The sequence below is a fragment of the Antrostomus carolinensis genome, unplaced genomic scaffold, assembly GCF_000700745.2.
Source record: "Antrostomus carolinensis isolate BGI_N321 unplaced genomic scaffold, ASM70074v2 scaffold13960, whole genome shotgun sequence".
Classification (NCBI taxonomy): Eukaryota; Metazoa; Chordata; class Aves; order Caprimulgiformes; family Caprimulgidae; genus Antrostomus; species Antrostomus carolinensis.
In genome coordinates, this window is record NW_010289166.1 from 13,910 (window position 1) to 28,909 (window position 15,000).

A 15,000-nucleotide genomic window follows, 5' to 3' on the forward strand; every position below is an offset into this window, starting at 1 on the left:
AGTTATATCTCATCTTGCCAGTACAGATCTAGGTCCGTACGATATCCTATAGCAGGTTAAAAAGAAAATCTCTCCTTTCCAATCCACTGTTTCAGATCTAGAATTTTTATATTTATGCTTTGGTAGGCAAATGGAGTCAAATCCTCAAATCCTACAGTATTTTCAAAATATCTAATTCTATTACTTTGTCTCTTTACAATTTCACGCTATTATAAAAAGTTTATTATTTTTCTTAAGTAGAAGTGAGCTGTTTATTGACATGAATATGTACAGTCATTTGGGGAGATACTAATCCAAATATTGAGAAAGGGAAGAAAGCGTATTAAGATGAGTAATTAAATACAAATTCAGTAATGCTACAACTGTCACAGAATCCATTATTATTTTTCCTTGAACATCAGGAATCACTTCCCCCATGTATTTATCACATATACTGAAAAGCTGAAGAAGTGCTATTATTTCTAGAGAAAATAATGCCTATATGCAAATTTCTAGCTTCAAACAAGAAAGGGAGGAAGGTCCTATTGTCATCTATCCTTGTCAGGCAGCTGAGGGTGCACTGCTTCATTTCACTAAGGAGGGAGCGAAGATAGACACAACACCCTGGTGGAAGACGACTGGACATGTGATGCTTGTAGAAACACTGATCCTCAAGGAAGGTGTTTCTGGATGTAGTATATCAACCTCCCACTTTCAAATCACAGTCTTCCACTGTGGGCACTCCAAGAACCATGTTGAGGAAAAAAGGGAAGTAGCAACCTTTTCTTCTCTCAAATGCAACAGTGAAGCACAAAAAATACCTTCAAAATATACTACTTTTCATAACTGTTATCTTATCCACCACTCAGGATTTCAAGTCTACCATGGAAGAGTTGGGAGTTGTGCTCACTTTGTGATGGAAAGCAGAGGAAACAGCCCTAGCTGGCAGGCACTGCTGCAGACTCTGACAGGAGATAAAGATTACATTTGAATACTTAATTAGGCCACTAAAGTTTGTCGTCTTTATTTCATCACTACAGAAGATGGTATAAGATGGAATTAATGATCAATGGTCACAAAGTGCCTCTAGAGCATCAGCTAAGGTGTAGGAGCAAGAATGAGCTTGTGCATGTCTATTATTGCTTTTAGAACCTCCAAGACTAGAGACTGGCTTTCCTATTTATAATAGGTGTTGATAAAATTTTATCAGTCACTGTAAAAAAAACCCCTAGTGTTCTTCATGCCTTCCCTTCAATTATTTTAAGATAAAAGGTAGATGAGTCCCTCTGGGGGAAAAATAAAATAAAATAAAATAAAATAAAATAAAATAAAATAAAATAAAATCAATCACAAACCCCATCATTACCAACTGCACAAAACTGGTCTTGTAAACACTATTTTTTCTCTTGTGATATCTTAAAAAGATGTAAACTCAGTTGTTGCTATTTGTAAGATCTTTCCCCTTGCGCTTGGTTGCTAAAAAGCTTGGTTGGCTTCTGTTCACTCTCTCATTGTTTTGTCTTTATGGAAACACACTCTAGGATCACAGGTTAATTCAGGTCAAAGGGGCCTCAGGATATCTCCAGATCAACCTCCTGCCCAAAGAAGGCACAGCTAAAAGGTCAGATCAGGTTGCTCAGGTTTTTACGCAGTTGGGTCTTGAAAATCTCCAAGGATGTAGAATATACAACTTCCTTGACAATTGCCCCACTCACTGCTTGACTGTCTTCATGAGGGAAGAGTTCTCTCTATACCCAGCCTGAATCTCTCATTTTAACTTATGCTCACTGTCTCTCAGTGTACCACCACACTGAAGAGCCTGGCTCCGTCTTCCCGCTAATCTCCCTGTAGGTACTGAGGGTCAGGTCCCCGCAAAGCTGCCTCTTTTCTGAGATGATCAAGCTCAGCTACTTCAGCCTCTCCTCACAGGGCAGTTGCCTTTGCTTTCAACCATCCTGGTAGCCTTTTTGCTGAACTTGCTCTAGTTTGCTGCTGTATTTTTTATATTTGAGGTGTCAAAACTGGACACAGTATTCCAGGTGTGGTCTAATGAGCGCTGAGAAGGTGGGATAATAATTTCATTACTTCCTTCAATCTCTGCGCTCTCTGCTGTACTTAATATGGCCCAAGACACTGTTGACCTTCTCAGCTGCCAGGGCATCCTGCTGGCTCAGGCTCAGCTTGCTGTCTGCCAATACCCCCAGGTCCTTCTCAGCAAAGTAGGTCCCAAGCCAGGCCATCCTAGTGTGCATCATTGCAAGTGGATCCTTCTTCCTCAGTGGAGGGCATGGCATTTCATAAAGTTCCTCTCAGCCCAGTCCTTCAGCCAATACAGGTCCTCTGAATGGCTATCATGCCCTTATGCATACTGACTGTTTCCCCCTAATTTGATGTCATCTGCAAACCTGCTGGTAAAGACATCCATCCTCCAGGACATCAATAGAGATGTTAAACAGGTCCCAGCTTATTCTTATGTCCCAGGAGAAATCAGATAATACCCAGATATTGCAAATTGAAGACCAGAGTAAAGGGCGAGAACAATTATTAGTTGGATGTGAAGATCTAGCATGAACATGGTAGACGAAAGCTACTCTGAGTGCATATGTATCTCTAGTATCAGAGGGGAGGGGGACAGCAGGAAGATACTCATTGTTATCTGAAAATCTGAACACATGGCTGCCATTTTAAAGACAAGAATAGGCCACAAGCTATATAGGGTGTCTGAAAAGCAGGTACAAAGGATTGAGAAGGCAGTTTAATGCCAAAAATCCAAAAAGAAAATAAAAGGTGATTTTATCTGTATATTTTGGATTTTAAGGGAATATAGATAGCAGAAAATATTAAGATATTACACTTTTATTAACAGAAAAACAAACCTTTTTAAAAAGCACTTAGAAACTTATTGTTAACAGGGCATTCCAAATTAGTCCTGCCACAACTGAGAAAGTATTTTCTTGCCTGTATTTGCATAGATAAAAAGGTTCCAGATTTCAACATTAGCAATTTTGCTAATGTTGTAGACTACTAACACTGTGTAAATTTTCAAAGATCTAGTAAAAAGATTTCAGATCTGTGAGAACTACTTGTCATATCTGGAAAAAAAAAAAAAGAATTAAAATTGAGAGATGGGGCTGTAAGCAGTCACAAGAAATATCAAATGGAGATTAGGAGTGATTAGGAGTGACTGAAGGCAGAATAAGAATGAGGGAAAGCCAAAGACATGAAGACAAATCGTTCCCTGGGATGAAATCCAGATCTCATTTAAGTCATTGGCAAAATTCCCCTTGACTTCATTACGGCTGTGACTTCACTTCTGAAGTTTATTCACAGAAGATGTAAGTGAAATACGCAATGCATGTGGCAATGCTTGGGGAGAAGGGGGAATAACCAAAGGTGATACACATACTGAACCACATTTTTTTTTCTGCTAGACAAATGACGTGGAATAACAAGTATATATAAGACTACTACTTTTACTTGACCTATGAGGCTTCTAAGAGTAATACAATAGTAAACAAGGAGAGCTGATGGAAGTATTTTAATTTGCAAATTCCTGTGAGAAACCTCAAAAATCTAACTCATAATAAAAATAGATGTAAAGATTTGCCAGTAATAAAACTAGTTAGATGAAGGAAGAACAAAAGATTATTTCACAACACGGAGGTAGGTTAACAGTTAGAATTCTCTAAGATCCTACATTTGATTTCTATTTTGAATATAATTATGAATACTCAGAAGAAGATATAAACACAGGTAACAACACAATATATTTAGATTAGTCATATGTAAAGTTAACTGAAAAAAATAACAAAGCTGACAGTCCACAGCAGATCAATTTACTGTTGACAAATAAAAGAAAATAAACTACCCATATACATCTATCTACTGTAACCACTTGGGAAATATGTTATTATGAATCCTCCAATGGCACTTCTGCTTAAGAAGTCAAAAACCGGTATGTCAGACTAACTAGGAGAGAATAAAGACAGTGACTATAATTTAAAACATGTTTATGTATTTATAGTAGGCCCTCACTTCAACTTGTATGTTCAGTGTACTTGACTATCTTTTAGCTATTACTCACTCATCTCAAAAAACAATATAGCAGAATCCAGATAAAACCAACAGAAGTGACCTATGGTAAGCATATCTGTAGGAGGTAAGATTAAAAATGATAGGAGTACTTTGATTTGATTTAGCTGCCACTGAAGTCAACACAAGAGGAGCATTCAAACTGTCAAGTGTCTAGTTCAAACGTCAAAAGTTAACACGCTAAACAAAGAAAAGGATTAGTAAGAAAGAGCACAGAAGTTTTAAAGGTAAAAAAATAAAAGGGAAATGACAAAGTACTAGAGATATAAGTGTCTGCACTCAAATCTCTAGGCTATGGATCTTGCATGCTTTGTATTATCTAATGGTTGTGAAGTTTTAAAAATTGTACCCATTACACAGAAACTTAGCAGCAACAACTAAATATCTCAGTGTTATTTGCAGGTTAGAGCAGGCAAATGTTCTCTATGCAAAATCTGGAAAGCTATTCAATGATCCAGGAAAAGCTGAGGGAGAATTTAGACTGTACTATGCATGGTTTGTTATACATCTTAATACAAATACAGGCTATATAAAATTGTTTTTCTATTTCTGTTGCAAACTTTTACATCAGTAAAACTGCTATCTTGAAAAACATATAGCTCATCAGATAGTGTGGGCCAAAGGCTGAAAATAGTATCCTTTTGCTAACACTTCCAGAACACTTTTGTGATATTTTATAAGCAAATCAACAACGTTTTTCCACAGTGGCACCTAGCCATTTTGTTCTGATGTAGCAGCAAGGGATTAAATAGCAATACACTTTGGGCATGGTACATTTTTTCTTCTGGAACACTCTTCACTAAAAATGTGAATTGATAGGTATGCTTGGTGGGTATGTTTCAAAATTTTCAGCAGGATGCTACCAAAATATTTCCTTTTCATATGCTAAGCTTCTTGGAGCATTGATCTTTTATTTTTTCAATGTTTAAAAGCTAGGACCTGAAGTGAGACTAGCTTTGCCTGCTAAAACAAGCCTGGAGAATTGCCAGCCCTTCAATATGTTTTTTGATGAATAGCTGATGGCAGCATTTAACAAGTAGAACTGCACATCATACTCAGCAGGCACAAATGGGTCAAACTGACCTGTGCAGGACTGTCTGCACTGCCATAGCTGACATTTCTCACATTAGTTGAATCTTATGCTTACTGTATATTTTTCTGTAAGGCCAAGATTCATTCAATCTTAAAAATAAGAGTGCTTAAAGATATCTAACTATGACAGCTGTTCCAGATTACAAAGCAAATGGACTTGGACAATCTCAGCTAGCCTCTAGTAAGGCATGACATACATGAAAAATACCTTATTTTTTTCTAGATTTATCATAAGAATCGAATACAACAGGGTTGGAAGGGACCTCAAGAAATCATATAGTCTCTTTGTCCCCTTGCCCTATCCCAAATCAGGATAATTTATAGCTAAACCACTTTTGACCACTTCTAATTTGTTCTTAGAAGCCTCCAGCATCAGCAATTCCACAGTCTCTCTGTGCTGATACACATACCAGCACTTAATTATTCTACAGTCAGAAAGGTTTTATTTTTTCTGGTGTCTATCTTAACTCTTCTTGCTGAAATACTAATCAATTATTTCTTGTCCTCTTCCCAATGGACAAGGACAAATTCATTTCCATCTCCTCTGCACAGTATACTGAAGACTGTCATCATTTCCCCACTCAGTTTCTCTCTTCTCAAAAAACCTAATATTTTCAGTCCTTCCTCAGTCTTCAGAAAAAGCCAATCAGAAAAACTAGTTGGAGTACAGTGCTTACTTTTATGTACAACGTTCCTGTTAAGTATGCTTTCGCAATCACATACCTTTGTCAGTGCACATTCAGCTGGTGATCTGCTACCATTTCTAGAGTCTTAACAATGACTGCGTATCCAGTCATCACCACGTCATGTTGATGCCAATGAGTGCTTGTACACATAACATTTCAAACTTATTCTAACTTTTCTCAGAATATTAAACAACTTAACAACATGTGAATACTAAGCGTGCCTCCTATTTTTATGCTATTACAGACTTAAGATTTCGATGTGAAGGGCAACGTGTCTGAAGAATATGTTATATCTGTATGGCCTCTGCAAGAAAACATAAATATAGTCTGCCTGCAGACTGAGTTGATTAGGAGACATCTGAGATATCAGAGAGCCTAGGTTAATGTATCCTGCCTCTTAACCGCTTACTTTGGCCTGTGTTTAACACAGGCTTCTGCTTCTCAGGGCAGTATATTCAAATTGAATTAGAAATATACACTGCCATACATTGTTCATAACTATACCTGTAAATATCTAGCTACAAAACAAAACAAAAAAAAAGCATGCTTTAAAGTGTAATTCCAGGAACTCCAGATTGATACACAAGCATAATTATTTTCATCCTTTCATACCATATTACAAAAATAAACCACAACAGTTTACCTGAATTTAGCTAAAATATGTTTTTTCCCCATAAGAACAGAGAGAAAGAACACATTATATATGACTACGTCTAGAATGCTTCAAAAAAACTCTCTTAACAACCGCATGTGAAAATAAATCAAAACTGAGTAGTTTTATGGAATGGCTACTAGAAAGATGAGGAGAATGGACAGTCTGCTGTATCAGAAAGAGCCTGAAGATTTAAAATTCACAGTGTGGTCTCTAGAACACATTTAAGAAACAAACAGGAAGAGTATGAAAGACTGCTTAAGCTAGAACATATATCAGTGAAACCAAATTGGAATACTTAGTTTGGAAATTGGAATAATCAATAAATTGATTATAAGGAATTCCTTATAATCAAAGGAATGAAGTTCCACAATGGCTTTCAAATTTGAGATGGACTATAATAATTTTAGGAGAAGAATTGTATGACAAGGTTGCCCACAACATGACTCTTATTTCCTGTGTTCTTAGGACAAGAGGAGGTAAAAGCTCGGAGAACATTTTTCAGCTGTGATGTCTAATAATGCCAAATCAGCAAGGAATGAAAAAAAGGAGGGGAAATACAGAAGAAAAACTAAAATCAAGTTGGGGCAAGTCCCTAATTACTATTATAACAGCATAATACTACATCAAAGAAACATATTCCCTTGCCCACCTCAATCCGAAGCTTATGGAAGTCTTTGAAAAGGGTGAGCAGGAGGCCATGATCACGCAAAGGCTCTGCAACATCATTACAGCTTATTAATGGGTATAGTGGCACAAATGAACTTGTCAGGTCCAGGTAAAGGAGGAAGACTACTGGATTTGTTCATCTTAATTTAAGGTATACATTTAATATTGTTGTTTAGTTGGAGAAAAACAATGGAATACCTGCAGTTATAACCCTAACAGAGACTACATCAGGGTCTGTACTACACATATGCACTTCCAAAACTGTTCTAACTCACAGACTGCTGTTTGATCCACGAGCACATTTTTCCAGCTGCGTTTTGCCAGAAGATTGCAAACACTGCTTTGTACATGGACTTCACCAGGCATAATCATGCCTTTAGTAATCTTGAGATTTGATTACTTCAATGTGATGTACACACTGAGATGAAGTCTTGCTATAAATTCTTTAAAAAAAGTTTATTGAAAGTTTTAGTGTTTTAAAATGTGTAAAGTGCCTAGCGTTTCCTAACAATTCCAAAGACTAAATAATAGTAAAATAATAACACTTCCTCAGCATAATGTCCTATATTTTTCAATTAAAATTTGCTTAGATTTATGGATCATCATTTAAACTACTGGTATAAATATTATCAATTGCATATAATCATATGTTTTTATTTAACTGTTTACATGATGTATAAATGTAAAGGCACATTTTGGACACATGTATTTACAAAACAGTACCTAGAGAGTCCATTTTCAAAAATTCTGGTTTATAATATTACAGTTACTCAAAATCCAAATGCAATCATCAAAACTGGATAAAAGTCATGACAGTATGTGCAGTTTTAGAAATACACTGTAAATGGCACTATCATCTCAGCTTTTGTGTTGTACAAAGACAGGAATCTACTATGAACTAAATTTAAGAATTACACAGCCACATTGCAGAGATATTTAGTTGTACAACTTCAAACACATTTAACATCTGTAACAATATTTAAGATGTTGCCTTCTCTTATACAGACCTCTTCATGAAAAGTATAAATAACTTGCCCCTTACACTGAGAATTCATGACAGCAGTACAGCAAAGTTTTCAGCAAGACAGCTTCCAAAAAGGTTCTGTGAAACCCCACAGGAGCCTACCAACTTCTACAAGCCATGCTATGGGGATCTGACACTTTTCAGCTGAAGGCACTGTATCTCTGGAGTGATCTTTTTGTCAAGAGCATTGGGAATGTACTATAGAATTGCAACAATTGGGGCTTGAATAATGTAAAGAAGAAATAGCAACTTCTGATCCAAAGTAAGACATGTAACATTTAAGAAACTATGAGAGAAAATTATAAAGGACTTGAAAATCAGTCTTGAAAGATAAGAAAATTGATGAACAGAAGCAAAATGTAGAGGACAAATAGACTGAAAAGTAAAGTAATGCATAATATTTTTTTTTTTTAAAGGATAATATAGACATTTAGGAAAATATTCAAATGAAAAGTTATGTCAATGGGAATGGTGAAAAATATTATTAATCAAAACATCATTGCTTATTTTTCCATTAGTGCTGACACGTGAGTGGCTCTGTACAAAAGAAGGGAGGCACAGTCACAGCTCAAGAGAGTTTACTGCTGCATGATGCACACAATCAGTAAAAGCAAAAAAAAGAAGTGTTAAAATAGTATGATAGTGCTGAATTGCTGGACTTGCAACTGTGAGTTGCAGTGCTAGGCAAAGTCAAAATTATTCCACCGTGTGGTCTCTCAATAGAGCTTCTTTCAGTGGGAATATGCTCAGACAAAAGCTATAACCTTTAAGATCCTATGTTTCCTAGCTGTTTCTCTTTTCATATAAAAATCAAAATCAATTGTTCTCACAAAGTCTTTGCCCATTATCTTCCTTAAGTTAGATTTATAAATAAAAATGTGTGAAATTAAATTACACAGGCATTAAAATATCATGTGATTAGGTGAAACATTTTTTATGAACAAGGATACTCAGAAATACTGCAATTGCTACCATATTCATCCGCTCAATTACATGCTTCTCACCTATTTAATAATGCTTCTTACATCCCTGTTAATTGATGTGTTTTGAGAGTTTATTTTCTTATACACTATGTCAAGTCTTATACAATGAACAAGAGACTTGGATCATAGCAGTCTCCTAGAAGAGAACAAGCCTCCAAGGTAAATGCAAAGAGATCATAAAATGGGACAATGCAATGATAACAAAAAAAAAAAAAAAAGGAAAGAAGGAAAGACAGGGGGATTGGAACATTATAAAGTTAAAGAAACAAGGGAATGAAAGGGATTAAAACTGGAATGATAGGTAACCTACTGTAAGTGGTGTGAAAGCTTAACAGTGGGGGACTGGAATAATCAGATATGGGAACGACCTGACAATGGAATGCTTTCAAACTGAAGCACCTCAGAAGTAAATGATCTTAAGAGTAGAATAATCATATTTGCCTCTGGGAATAAAATTTAAAGATAAAAAAGTCTGAAAAAAAAAATCAACCCCAAGTTTGATGATTATGCAGATAGAACTGCAGAGAGAAATGATCCAGTCAGGGCAAGAGTGAGAAAGGTAAAGGAGTAGGGTTGGGAATGACAGCAGAATACAAAGGAAAAGGTGACTGAAAGTGTAGATGGTCAGTATTCACCTTTTCACAGACAGAATTGAAGATGAAGGACTACACTGGATAAGCTTATTTTTCTAATTCACCTCAGATTGACTGCTACTCATATTCATTTGGACAAAAAAAATATTCTTACTCACAACAACCTAACACAACATTTTCTAGAAAACAGCTTTGAAGATCATGGGATATATGTATGTCTTGACAACTGGTTTCAACCAATTCACATCTTACAGAGTACAGTTGAACACAAAAAGTCATATATGAGTTGAGGATATATCAATGCACTTAATTTTTTAAGAAGTTACTCTTGAAAAGAATTATTATTATTATTTTTATTTTTTAAAAAGCAATCAGCAACTAAAATTCTAGAAATTAGTATGACATCCATTATCTCCAGGATTCTGGATTTGCTGTTAGGAATTAGATTGTTTTCATAAGTTAATTTAGAATATAAGAGATAAGTTGCATTGTCCTCAGTCTACACACTGATACAGCGCGAACAGGGAAAAAACCGTGATGACAGCCCTCTTCCACAAAACCTCACCAGCAGGATATTTGCTTTCCCCATTTCCTTTGCTAACTCCTCCTACTCCTTATTTAATGACCTGCAGCAAGTTTTAACAGAATGGCATAACCACCTCATTGTTTCCTATGGTGAGATTATATTTTCTCAGTCTACACTTTTCCCAGTTTTCTGAGAAATCATTTTCTTTTTGTTTCTTCAACTGCTAAGAACAAATTTGCATAATAAAATTTTACCTTTTCTCCCAAAGTTTATACAATGAAGTAAAATGGCATTTTGCATGATGCATTTGTAAAAATATGAACACATGGACAAGAGATGCACTAAGTGTGCTGGTGATAAAACACCCTAGTCCGTGCCAGTTGCAATAATCACTTAAGTGGGATCAATTTACTACAAGTGCACAAACATGAGAAAAACAGTTGAACTTGATTTTCATCCCTGATATTCCATCCTCAAGAGTGAGAACTGACTTTCAGTTCCTTCAGAGCCAATAAATTTAGATTCTTAAATTAACATCAGGAGGCTAATACATTTTGATTCTTAAATTAACATCAGGAGTATACTGGCTATGAGATGCTGGTTAAAAAGAAGTTGTGTTATCAGTAATGCATCAACTGTTACTATTGTCCCTAAGTATAATTCCATGTCTTGACCAATGTTGTTGTTTCTTCAGGGACGATAAACGTTTTTCCAAAGTTTCCCACAACCGTGCAGCTTTAATTGCACTTGTTCAGATGCTTGTGGTTTCACAGAACCACGGAATGTTAGGGATTGGAAGGGACCTCAAAGATCACCTAGTCCAATCCTCCTGCCAGAGCAGGATCACCTACAGTAGTTGACACAGGAAAGCATCCATGTGGGTTTTGAATGTCTCTGGAGTAGGAGGCTCCACAACCTCTCTGGGCAGCCTGTTCCAGTGTCCTGTCACTGTTTCTTTTTTTACTTCAGAAGCCTGCATTTATACCCCAAAGATACGTAAACTAAAGCTTCTAACTAAAACCATGTACAATTGTTATACAAGATTAGCAGCACCTAGTTCTACAGAAATAATTATTTTTTATATATAAAAAACCTTCTGTTGTCTTCATCATTTTGAAACCTGTTGCTTAACAGCTAAAACACACAGCAATTTTGGAGTAGTAGTCCATGGTCAAAAATTAAAGGAAGAAAGAGAGTCTAAAGTATTGATTTAAATGAAAAGCTTATTGTCTGACATTGATTGTTGACAACTGGTATTAGAGGAGATTAGAATTTTGAACAGAACATATATGCCCACAATAAATAACATATTTTCTCAGTGAAGATTTATGTCAAGGGAGCACTTAGTGCCCACATCCACCTACTAAGAATTGGAGTTGAAGATCAAAGACAGAACTTAGATTTAATACTGCTAAAACATAGAAAGAGAACCTAGGACTTGAGATCCCACTAGTGAGAGGCTGCCTACCAGATAATGGAATTACCATCTTTCATTAGACTGGGAATGAGAACTGGGAGGCATGCAGCATAAAATTTCAAATGCTTTATGCTTTATTAATACAGGAGATACTCTAACTACCAGGCCATGGTTATACTGATCACCTAAAACTTACTGCAGTATTTTAAAGTGTTTGAGAAGTGTAAGAAATAGAGCAGATTATATATCATTGCCCAAGGCAAAAACTCTTAAAGCTTTTAAAGTGCCACTGCCCTGAATACACTGTCTGGGACTCTGTACTTAACAAGCATTTAAATATTGCACATTTACTTGAAGTTATATACCTACTGTCCTTCTCTAGTCAATGAACACAGACTATTTTCTAAGTAAGCTGATTCACTCACCTATGTTAGATACCTGCCTGCAGATGGGTAAGTCGATGACTACAACTGCTCTTACTACTCTGTTTCAAAAACCAGACATGAAGACATGAATTATTCCAGACTGGAATAATTTCCCCACTTTCTGACGTTGAGTAGCTAAGGTATTAAAATAATAGAAATCAATTTCTCTGATAATATTCTCATGCTCAAAGCACAGAAATACTGACAACTGTACACACACAATTTTCATTATGTTAATAAAATATATATTTATGCTAAAAAATAATATGAACATTCCAAAATAAGAAAGTTAGGCTATGATATATTTATCTGATAAAACAATACTCAGTACAATTCTAACAACCAAATGCCTGAGATGCTTGGCTTTGACACTGTCACTAAGACTCTTTGGATTTCCTGATAATACCAAACAAATGTCTCTCACGGGAAGCTAGTCTAAAATCCAAACTCTGCCCCTTCCCAACTGAATGCTTTGATCTCTAAATTGCACGCAAACTCTTGCCCCTTTGCCTAATGCCACGCTCCATTGCTCCTGGCTGCATGCCAGCTTCAAGATGGCAGGCAACGTAACTGCTCAGCGTATTCCTGGTGTCACAGCTAGTACACTTTCCTAGGAATCAGGAGATGGAGGTTTAATCTACTTGGAGATTAATGAAGCCACCTACTTCACAGGAGAATGCAGTAATTATAACACGCTCAAGAACACTTCTATAGTGGTGAAACACCTCCTGGGTGAACCTTTTCAGGAAGCTACTACTAAGTGGATGCTTGTGGCAGTAAAATATACATTTTTTTCTAGCGTATTAACTATTTCTAATTAAAAAAAAGCACCTGGGATTATATAATCTGTGAAGGTAATGTAAAATTTAAAATTTATCTTAATTGTTTACCATATTCCTTACTTATTTTACTTCTGTCATACTTTCCCGATATTTTCTCATTTTCTTAAGTAATGCTCTTTACTCCCAAAAAACCAAGGGATACTAGTCAACATGGTCATAATGCTCTTTACTCCCAAAAAACCAAGGGATACTGGTCAACATGGTCACAGAGGAAAAGAAGAGACCTCTGTTCTTCCTTGGTACTCTGCCTCCTGCACAAACTTATCCCTTCCTTGCACATTGCATTAATTCCCTTTTTCATATTCTTGGCTCCACTGGCAAGGAAAAAGCAAAAATTGCACAAGTGAGCAGGTATCTAGTCATAACCTTTATCTTTTGGTTGACAGTTCATGGTCACACAGAAGCCCAGTAACACTGCACTAAATTTGGTGCAAGGGATTAATGAGCATAACCTTTTTCTCCGGTGGTATCTCAGTGCATTTACATTCTGTTGCTTCAATCTATCAAGAACTGAGTAACACATAGTCATAAGTTTCAAAAGAGCCACCATGGCAAGTCCCAAAACTGTCAGCTTTGGTAAACAATGTATACTATAAACACGGGAAGAAAGCTGAATCTTGAGTTAGGATGTAACTCAAGCTATCTACCTTTTTTATAGACAAGAATTGCTACAATGTGCTGTATTTTAGCTATAAACACAGCTATAAATGTAGTCATATCTACATAATCATATGCACAGATATCTCAGTTTATCCAGCAGAATGGCAGACAGTATGTAGGATATGTAAACAGATCTGCCAAACACTTACAAAACAACTTTAATAGCAAGTGTCATTCTTTTCTGTAAAGTAGCTGTTTTTAACACACATGATCTAACTCTTGTTTGCTCTTTAAAGTTTTATTGTCTTGGCATTTTATACAGGAAGAGAGCATTAGCATACTCAGGAGAACTGCTAAAAGTAAAAGGCCTCAAGCTACCCACTGCATGGTTGATAGCATAAAGCATGGGATATAAAAACTTTTGTCTGATTGCTCACTTTACTTGTTTTAGAGTAGTGTTACTCTCAAGAGCATATATTCATGTTCTTTCTACTTCAAGTTTTATTACTTCTTTTGTATTATTTAATACATCTAAAGACACTTCCAAAAGACAAATTTTTCCATTTTGAAAAAGTAATGGTTTGGAACCTGATAAAATACATGAATGTTAACAGTGTGTTATTTTCAAAGGCAAGTAGAATAAATGTGCAATAAAACAATTAAATGCATGACAATAAACATTTCTATGTGATCACTGATACACTAACATGCGTAAAAAAAAGAAGACAAACTCGGCAAAATATTTTTCCTAAAAATGGTCACATCAAAATGGATTCTCAACACACCAAAGCATAAGTAAAAAGGGACTTTGGTATCAGTTACTGTTACTGCTAAATATCCCACTCTAGCTAAATGAACAAAGCTAAAATGAACATTAAAAATGTGAAAGAAAATGGAATGAAAAAAAGGCACATCAGATCAGCTATTTTAAACACAGGAAAAAAGACAGACCATAATTGTAAATACATATTAAAAATCATCTTACAGTAAACTTAAATCTAAGTCTACTTAGATATAGCACTGCTAATTATTATATAAATAACCTGGGAAACAATACCTCCAAGATACATGTTTTACTATTTAGTAAACAAGAAACTGCCACGTTTGACACCACTGATTAAGGCCAGGCATTTCTAAAGCTTCAGACACATTTCTGAAATCCACAATACATCAATTTTTAATACTTCCACTCTCTCAGCTCCATTAAAAAGATGGTAGGGGAAAGATTTTAGAGTAATTAATGATATAGTTAGCTGCTAAATATTAATAGGAATCGTAGTCTTGCATAAAATATAACATATAAACCTTGCCAATACAGACGCACCAGTAATTAAACTTGAATACGTAATTACACTGATTTATACGACAGGCAAAAAGTTACACTTTACTGGCTTCTATGTAAACTGTGGGCAACAGTTAA

General features: G+C 35.7%; 1 protein-coding gene across 1 annotated transcript in view; it reads right to left on the reverse strand.

Moving 5' to 3' along the window:
* Window positions 1-15,000, reverse strand: part of LOC104525977 (forkhead box protein P2-like) — a 65,618-nt gene that overhangs the window by 11,269 nt on the left and 39,349 nt on the right.